This window comes from Porites lutea, chromosome 4, assembly GCF_958299795.1.
Source record: "Porites lutea chromosome 4, jaPorLute2.1, whole genome shotgun sequence".
NCBI classification, from domain to species: domain Eukaryota; kingdom Metazoa; phylum Cnidaria; class Anthozoa; order Scleractinia; family Poritidae; genus Porites; species Porites lutea.
In genome coordinates this window covers 41,716,485-41,726,302 of record NC_133204.1, presented here as the reverse complement: position 1 = coordinate 41,726,302, position 9,818 = coordinate 41,716,485, and the positions used below count along the sequence as shown (strand labels likewise).

The following is a 9,818-nucleotide window of genomic DNA, read 5'->3' as shown; positions in this document are numbered from 1 at the left end:
CAAGGTAACAAGGTAACAAGGTAACAAGGTAACAGAGTAACAAGGTAACAAGGTAACAAGGTAACAAGGTAACAGAGTAACAAGGTAATAAGATAACAGAGTTACAGGGTAACAAGGAAACCAGGTAACAGAGTAACAAGGTAACAGAGTAACAAGGTAACAGAGTAACAGAGTAACAAGGTAACAGCGCAACAAGGTAACAGAGTAACAAGGTAAGAAGGTAAGAAGGTAACAAGGTAACAAGGTAACAAGGTAACAAGGTAACAGAGTAACAAGGTAACAGAGTAACAAGGTAACAAGGTAACAGAGTAACAAGGTAACAGAGTAACAGAGTAACAAGGTAACAAAGTAACAAGGTAACAGAGTAACAAGGTAACAAGGTAACAAGGTAACAAGGTAACAGAGTAACAAGGTAACAATGTAACAAGGTAACAAGGTAACAAGGTAACAAGGTAACAAGGTAACAGAGTAACAAGGTAACAAGGTAACAGAGTAACAGGGTAACAAGGAATCCAGGTAACAGAGTAACAAGGTAACAGAGTAACAAGGTAACAGAGTAACAGAGTAACAAGGTAACAGCGTAACAAGGTAACAGAGTAACAAGGTAACAAGGTAACAAGGTAACAAGGTAACAGAGTAACAAGGTAACAAGGTAAAAAGGTAACAGAGTAACAAGGTAACAGAGTAACAAGGTAACAGAGTAACAAGGTAACAAGGTAACAAGGTAACAAGGTAACAAGGTAACAGAGTAACAAGGTAACAGAGTAACAAGGTAACAAAGTAACAAGGTAACAGAGTATTAAGGTAACAAGGTAACAAGGTAACAAGGTAACAAGGTAACAAGGTAACAGAGTAACAAGGTAACAAGGTAACAGAGTAACAAGGTAACAAAGTAACAGAGTAACAAGGTAACAAGGAAACAAGGTAACAGAGTAACAAGGTAACAGAGTAACAAGGTAACAAGGTAACAGAGTAATAAAGAGAACGAGGTAACAAGGAAACAAGGAAACAGAGTAACTAGGAAACAAGGAAACAAGGCAACAAGGAACCAAGCAGAAAGAGTGAAGTTATAAGTTAATTAGGTAAAAGCGGTACAATATATGTCCCCATACATGAAGTACCTACCCAAAAATTAACCCAAATACCCCTGTTGTATCATTTACGTAAACGTATACATGTTATGAACAAAATTAAACGAGTGCGATGATCTTATGTTTATCGCACGCTTGACTTCGACGCACCTTGACTTCGAGACACTGACACAAAAGTATTATTTCTATTTGAAAGGAGGATTTGTACTATTGACAACGTCAACTTTTTTCCTATTTGTAACTGCGGTTTCGGTATTTGGCTAAATTTTGATGCGGTATTGCGGTATTCTCGCGCTACCATGTGCTGTATTGCGGTGTTCGTACCCCCCTTACGCCGCCCTCCTAGGGAGTTTGGCCGTAAGACCACGGGCGACGAAAATGTAAACGGTCACGATCAGTGAATTCTCGGTTCTATATGAAACTGTATGTCGACTCTTCTAACTCACTCGATTTGTTCCGAATACAGTGGACTCTTCTGACGCTTAATTGATTCCCAACAAGCCGGCACTTCACCCGTGTTCGATTTTGTTATTTTGTTGAATTAGCAGAAGTTGTGAATCCGCATGCCTCTATAGCCACAACATTTTTTACCCCCAATCCCTACCCTACGCATTCTTCAGTTTCATGTGCCCTCTTGTCGTTTTATCACTTAAAATGCAGACTTGCGTAAAATTCCAAGAAACAAGCCAATTTTCGATAAAGAAGGATGGATTATTGATATGTTAAATTACGAGCCAGCGCCCTAAAGTTGTGATTGGTGCACAGTTGTGATAGACGTTTAATCGCCCGTTTTGATTGGTTCACTGTCAGATTAGGGAAAAATACGATGCGATTAATATAGCGTGTTCCATGTAAAAGGCCACTTTACTTTTTGGGGCAGCTACGGAGGAGCTGACTTTGCTGAAGAGAAGTTTCGCCTTAAAAGTTCTCCCAAAACATGAATCAGGAACTTTTTTCTTTGACATTTCTCCTTTGCGTTTCTGTCGGTAAGTAGTTTTGGTCCGTTCTATTGCATTGATTCGCTCATTGCCATCTGGTTCTTTTTGGCAATGATTAGACATGCCAGTCGATCGATACATAGCGGATTTGAAACGGTTTTATTCAAAGTTGCCTTTCTTAGGACTGTACTGTCTTCGCTGTATTGGTATACGATGTTCAGTTGTTCCTTGCAAGATTGCGCTTCGTCTTTGTTACGGTTGTCTTTATGTATAGACTGTATATATTAAATTGATCTGAATGGAGGATCATCAGAAAAAGCTGAGTTTGTCAATGGGTCGTTTTTTTGAAAGTTGCATTCATGCATTAGTGAAAAGATATTTTGTAACATTAAAACTTAAATGGTCACGTTTAATGAAAACAGCTGCGCTGTAAAACAACAAAACTTTTCCGCGTTCACGGATAAGCGATCATTTGACAGAGGCTTTCAATAAACCGCCAAATTCCTTAGAGCTTGCATCACTGAAATAGCTTTACTGTTATTTTCCTGAATGAAAATTGTTGTTTCTGTATATGTTTCATCGAATTATATTTCTTTTATTGATTGTTAGTAGTCTCTCTTGTAATTTTAGAATTAACCGGTTTCATATGCTAGTCAACATACTTTTAATCAGTTTTGAAAGTGATAGTTGCAAATAAACAAAATCTGTGCTTCGCCCGACAATATTTGTAATTGTTCGCATCCTTGACTTTTTTACTCTCAAATAGTATCTATTGCAGCCTTGGATGATCATATAGGTTGATGTGGCCTAGACCAAATCTGCTGCATTTAGGTTAGGCAGCCATCCATTACTTTCTCTACCCAAGCACGAATTTTTAATTACAAATAACGGCGTTTGGTCTCTTGCAAGCAACGCGGGACGGCACCCTGATCTGCTGCGTCAGTGTCTCTAAAAGATACTCCTTCGACTCCCAACGCAGCGACTACCTTTAGACAGAGATCGCCTGTTTGTTGACATCTTTCACGTTCGGTTACAATTGGCACACCCTATTTGTAACTGCGGTTTCGGTATTTGGCTAAATTTTGATGCGGTATTGCGGTATTCTCGCGCTACCATGTGCTGTATTGCGGTATTCGTACCCCCCTTACGCCGCCCTCCTAGGGAGTTTAGCCGTAAGACCACGGGCGACGAAAATGTAAACGGTCACGATCAGTGAATTCTCGGTTCTATATGAAACTGTATGTCGACTCTTCTAACTCACTCGATTTGTTCCGAATACAGTGGACTCTTCTGACGCTTAATTGATTCCCAACAAGCCGGCACTTCACCCGTGTTCGATTTTGTTATTTTGTTGAATTAGCAAAAGTTGTGAATCCGCATGCCTTTATAGCCACAACATTTTTTACCCCCAATCCCTACCCTACGCATTCGTCAGTTTCATGTGCCCTCTTGTCGTTTTATCACTTAAAATGCAGACTTGCGTAAAATTCCAAGAAACAAGCCAATTTTCGATAAAGAAGGATGGATTATTGATATGTTAAATTACGAGCCAGCGCCCTAAAGTTGTGATTGGTGCACAGTTGTGATAGACGTTTAATCGCCCGTTTTGATTGGTTCACTGTCAGATTAGGGAAAAATACGATGCGATTAATATAGCGTGTTCCATGTAAAAGGCCACTTTACTTTTTGGGGCAGCTACGGAGGAGCTGACTTTGCTGAAGAGAAGTTTCGCCTTAAAAGTTCTCCAGAAACATGAATCAGGAACTTTTTTCTTTGACATTTCTCCTTTGCGTTTCTGTCGGTAAGTAGTTTTGGTCCGTTCTATTGCACTGATTCGCTCATTGCCATCTGGTTCTTTTTGGCAATGATTAGACATGCCAGTCGATCGATACATAGCGGATTTGAAACGGTTTTATTCAAAGTTGCCTTTCTTAGGACTGTACTGTCTTCGCTGTATTGGTATACGATGTTCAGTTGTTCCTTGCAAGATTGCGCTTCGTCTTTGTTACGGTTGTCTTTATGTCTAGAGGGCGGCGTAAGGGGGGTACGAATACCGCAATACAGCACATGGTAGCGCGAGAATACCGCAATACCGCATCAAAATTTAGCCAAATACCGAAACCGCAGTTACAAATAGGAAAAAAGTTGACGTTGTCAATAGTACAAATCCTCCTTTCAAATAGAAATAATACTTTTGTGTCAGTGTCTCGAAGTCAAGGTGCGTCGAAGTCAAGCGTGCGATAAACATAAGATCATCGCACTCGTTTAATTTTGTTCATAACATGTATACGTTTACGTAAATGATACAACAGGGGTATTTGGGTTAATTTTTGCTAATGTGCCGCTGGCCTCAGAGCGCCTAACCCATTATAGTCTATTCTGTGGCCAATTATAGACCCCAGCTTAGTCACTTTCTATTTTCATGAATTGACCATTTTTTAAGTTGAATGAAGAACACTTTACTTTTCATCTACAATACAAACATTCCGGCACGTTTGCTAACCATAAATATGAAGAACTGCCTTACCCCCAAAATTCAGAAAATGCGCGTCGACCCCATTCTAGTAACTCTCTTGAAAATGCGATCCCATTATAGTCATCTCCACTCATGAAAATGCGACCCCATCCAGCGGCACCCCCCGGGCTGCCATGCTACGTAGGCTAAGCACACACAAATACTTGTACATTCTATATTCCTGCACGCATAACGAGAAGGACGAGTAGTAATTTTTAGACCACACCATCTTCATAGATTACCTTTCGACACTAAGCATTTTATAACGACCTCACTGACCTCACTATTTGCTAAAATATCTGACTGATCACTTAGTTGACCCTCTGGATCGCTCGCCATTGTTTCGCGACTGGCACGAAAGTGGCGTATGGTAAGGAGCTAACCAAGCTGACTATTCCCACTGGGTCCATGAGGTCATAAATATAAATGCGACATGTTTACGTATCATTGGATAAAAAAGGTAATGTCGTTAATCATATCAAGTATTAACTGAAACTACAAGCCATACGATTTGTCTCGGCCGGACTGTTTGCGCAATATATACGATCCCCGACTGTGCAACTATAGGAAGACAGGCACGTCACGCAGGCTAGCCAGGGAGCCTGGGGAGACCTTTTAGGATTTGTACCCTCTTGTCATGAAAAAGAAGCAGATCACCGCGACACAACGATTTTTTCACCGACTACCGCGACATAAAATTCAAACTCACCACACACCGCTTGGACTCTGAAAACCGCAATACCGTACTTTGAAATAAAACTTACCGCAACACCGCACCAAAAATAACCCAATACCGCAATACCGCAAACCCTTACGCCCCCCTCTGTATATATTAAATTGATCTGAATGGAGGATCATCAGAAAAAGCTGAGTTTGTCAATGGGTCGTTTTTTTGAAAGTTGCATTCATGCATTAGTGAAAAGATATTTTGTAACATTAAAACTTAAATGGTCACGTTTAATGAAAACAGCTGCGCTGTAAAACAACAAAACTTTTCCGCGTTCACGGATAAGCGATCATTTGACAGAGGCTTTCAATAAACCGCCAAATTCCTTAGAGCTTGCATCACTGAAATAGCTTTACTGTTATTTTCCTGAATGAAAATTGTTGTTTCTGTATATTATATATATTATATTTCTTTTATTGATTGTTAGTAATCCCTCTTGTAATTTTAATCGCTGTGCCGATTGTTTTCAGTCGTTCATAACTGTTAAAAGGTTCATTTCTACTGGTAATGCTATAGTAATTGGTCTTGATTCGTAGTTCAAATAGGATCGAAGTTTGTTTTATTGCTGAATTAGAAGTACATCAAATTTGGCAAGAGAACGTTAAAATTCTTTTGAGAGGTTTCAGCTATTGTAAACCGTTCCACGCTTCTGAATCATAATGACGAATAGAATTTCTAATAAAATGTTTTTGGACTTGAAGGAAATGATGTTTTGGTATCTTCTGCAGCTTAAATTCCTCTGTACAAAGAACTATTAAATTCCCTGGCGGTGCCGTAACTTTCAACCATTTGAAGACGGAATATTCCAGCTACTAATGATTATAGTATGCATGTAATCGTCACTCGTGCATAGGAGTGCATGAAAGACGTAGTAAGTGGGTACCACCACAGAGTAAGGGAGTGAAAATGTTCACTCCGAAAATGGAGATTGTTAATTATCTTAAACTCGCTTGATTTTTCAAGTGCAGGTGAGCTTCTCAAAGGTCAGAAAGGGAAAGATGTTATGTTGTTGAATTAGTGGGAGTTATGAATCAGTATGCCATAGTCCTAACGGTAATTTCAAAGTTTTCATTTTTTGTCCGTTTTAGACTTGTCGAATTTCGAGTTCGACTCTAAAGGGGATGGGCTCATTCTCTCTTGACTCAGCGTCTATCCTTTGTTATGAAATAATCGCGTTACACATAAAATTCCTAGAAACTTACAAAGGACTCATTCATGTTTTCGCGGAATCGGGTCTGTTATATAATTTAAGGATTATTGATAAGGCACCACCCACTCTGATTGGCTGTGGGTTAAAACGGGCGTAGTTTTAGTGCCCTGTTTTTATTTTGCTGTCACATTCTGTCACTTAAGGACAAAGCACTCGACGACTGAATGTCCCTAAAAAGTATGCATGATTGAGTCTCGTGTAGCGGATAAAGAACATGAAAAATTGTTTCATAACTGAGTCTAAAGTTCATTAAGTTGATGTGAAGCAACGGGCATAATCAAGCATGCGGAAACAGTTGTCTACGACGCAAACTGCGTTGTTTTTACTGTTAGTTGAAACTTCTATACTAGTATACTAATAGTATAGAATTTAAAAAAGGCCAAAGGAATACATTTTGAAGAAAGCTGTGAAACTTCATTTATGACTAGAGTAAAAAACAAAATGATGTCAAATAAAAGCAGTGCTATATATAGGAGTTTTATTTGTGTGGTTTAATATATAATTGACATCACAAGGATCTTACTCTCATGCGAATTTAGGATGTTATCCAAACATTGCACATTGATTCTGCTGAAATGTTCTGATTCGCTACCTTTAATGAATGAAGAGAGACTCTGCCCAAGAAACAAGGTTGCGGGTTAATGGAAGTGGAAATCTGTTCGCTACAAGATAAAAATGAAACTTTTCTTCGGTAGCGAGGAAGCCAACTTAACTATCATACTTCTTAGTATTATCACCACTGAAAGCGGTTGTTCTTAAACACTGCCGAAGACATTGTAGTTGAAAAAATTCGGCAAAAATGATAGATTTTACAGACGACTTTTTTGGCTTGAACTTCGTTAGCGATAAAAGCACATAAATTAAGTTTACGTAACTTCGTCCGCCTGGAAAGGTATCAGTAAATGACCGCGGGAGGTCCACTGCCTCGTCCGTCCATACTCAGGGACGCGGGTATTCTTTGCTTATAGGCAATGGCCTCCTGAACGCGACGCTCGATGTTGTACTTTTCAGTAATTAGAACAATAACAAGAGCATTGCTGGAGCGTTATAGGCCTTGCGACAGAACTAGCTGAGAGACTCTTAAAAGAACTAATAGCTATACGTGCTAACAACAGAGGGAAAACGGTGCTACTACAATCTGTTAGCACTGCTTTCCTAGACTATATAGAAAGGAATACAATGATTCCCTGAAAGTTTGATTATGTGTTCTATTTCAGCATGTGGCTTACAGTGTTATAAGTGCTCAACCACGAAAAGTTGGGATGACTGTGAAAGCGCCAAAAAAGTGGTGAACTGCTCCTCTAGTGACAACCAATGTTATAAGGGCTACTCAGATATCGAAAGGGACGGAAAATCACAGGAGAGTTATGGCAAAGGTTGTACCTCAGCAGAGATTTGCAAAATTGCCACAGACACCGAAGCCTGTAAGAAGGGAACCTGTAAAATAGATTGCTGCTCTGGAGATCTTTGCAATGCTGCCACAGTACCACTGGTCAGCGCAATCATCTTCACCGCATGCGCTGTTTTGGCCACTTCTCTGTAAGCCATGATCAGAGTACTCCAGTGTGGCAGTTTACAGCTCCCAGATTCGTTGATTTGTTGTTGGGTTTAGTTTCTAGTTAAGCTTTTTTATGAAAGAACGATTGTAAACCACTTAGCGTTTGTTTCTATCTAATCGAGGGTAACGTTGTTTTTAGGTTTTGATCAAGGCAAGATCACTTCTTTGTTTTTATGAAAGTTTACAAAAATTTTTAGGGAAAATCTCAACTCTGTAAGTCATTCAGGTTAATAAATGTTTTTTTTATTAACAATTGAAAGCGTTGTTCTGTTAAAAACAAACAAACGAGGAAAGGTACTGTCGTTATTCATTTTTTTTAAATCTTTTTTTGGGGGGAGGGGGTCGGGTGTCCCACTGGAAAACTGTTTATCATGCTAGACCAACTCTAGCTTTAGTCCTGGAATCTTGATTAAGAGTGCGTTCTATAAGGATGATCTGGATCAGGATTAGCAATCCGAGATCACTCGGATCATAACACATCAAAGGAACCAATGAATCATGGGAAAGGATTCATTGATTCAATTGATTTGCTATGTTCCGAGGGATCCCAGATCACTGATTCTAATCCGGATCGTCTCCTAGGTACACATCTACATCCTGCTGTACTGGCGACATTTTCGCAGAGCTCTCGTTTAAGAGACTGGACCATCATCGGTCGATAAAAATGATAAATAATACCGCCTTTTTATACAAAATTAACCGGTTTCATATGCTAGTCAACATACTTTTAATCAGTTTTGAAAGTGATAGTTGCAAATAAACAAAATCTGTGCTTCGCCCGACAATATTTGTAATTGTTCGCATCCTTGACTTTTTTACTCTCAAATAGTATCTATTGCAGCCTTGGATGATCATATAGGTTGATGTGGCCTAGACCAAATCTGCTGCATTTAGGTTAGGCAGCCATCCATTACTTTCTCTACCCAAGCACGAATTTTTAATTACAAATAACGGCGTTTGGTCTCTTGCAAGCAACGCGGGACGGCACCCTGATCTGCTGCGTCAGTGTCTCTAAAAGATACTCCTTCGACTCCCAACGCAGCGACTACCTTTAGACAGAGATCGCCTGTTTGTTGACATCTTTCACGTTCGGTTACAATTGGCACACCCACGACTTTAATGCCTAATTGATAGGTGTATGCTTTTGAGGCTTTGATAAATTTCGTAACATGATCGCACAGAGTTGAAATCTCATTTACTCTTGCTGCTGAGCTCCTAAATTTGCCTCCTCAGCTTCTACTTTGAAAAGGAAGAAGTCTTCATAATATTGGCTTGACACAAATTCAATCGAATGCGGTTTACTCGGTGACATTTCTCTTTCTCCGAGTCGTCGGCCATGTTGATTCTCCCTCTTTGACAGGTCGTCAGAAACTCTCTGTAGTAATGCCCTTTAGTTCGATTATTTCGTTGCGCAAGGCTTGATTTTGTTTTCGTAGTTTATCGGTTTATCGTTTCCAGTCATACGAAATGGTTTTCACTGATGGCGGTTATAGATAAGAGAAGAATTCGTCAAGTAGCTGACCGGTTGCTATTAGCCCTGTTGCAGCAGACAGTAGACTCCTTTGAGTCTTGAAAGTGATTTTTGGCCTTGCATTTTCTGCAGACTGCTCCCCAGGCGGGGCAGAATTTCTTGTCTGAAAAGCTATGAGCTCCCTTTTTGTTTGCACAGTAATTACACATGAGGACTTTCTTGGGCTTATCTTTAGAAACAGCTTTTATACTCTCTTTTTCAGGAGTTCGGTTGGCACTGCACTCTTGGACTTCAATCTTTGTACTTTC

At 39.7% G+C, this 9,818-nt stretch overlaps 1 long non-coding RNA gene across 1 annotated transcript; it reads left to right on the top strand.

Annotated features, from left to right (window-relative positions):
* Positions 1-3,714: 3,714 nt before the first annotated feature.
* LOC140935750 (uncharacterized) lies at positions 3,715-8,292 on the top strand. The gene is made up of 2 exons (XR_012165248.1): positions 3,715-3,830; positions 7,699-8,292. It is a non-coding gene; the product is annotated as an uncharacterized lncRNA (long non-coding RNA).
* Positions 8,293-9,818: the final 1,526 nt, after the last annotated feature.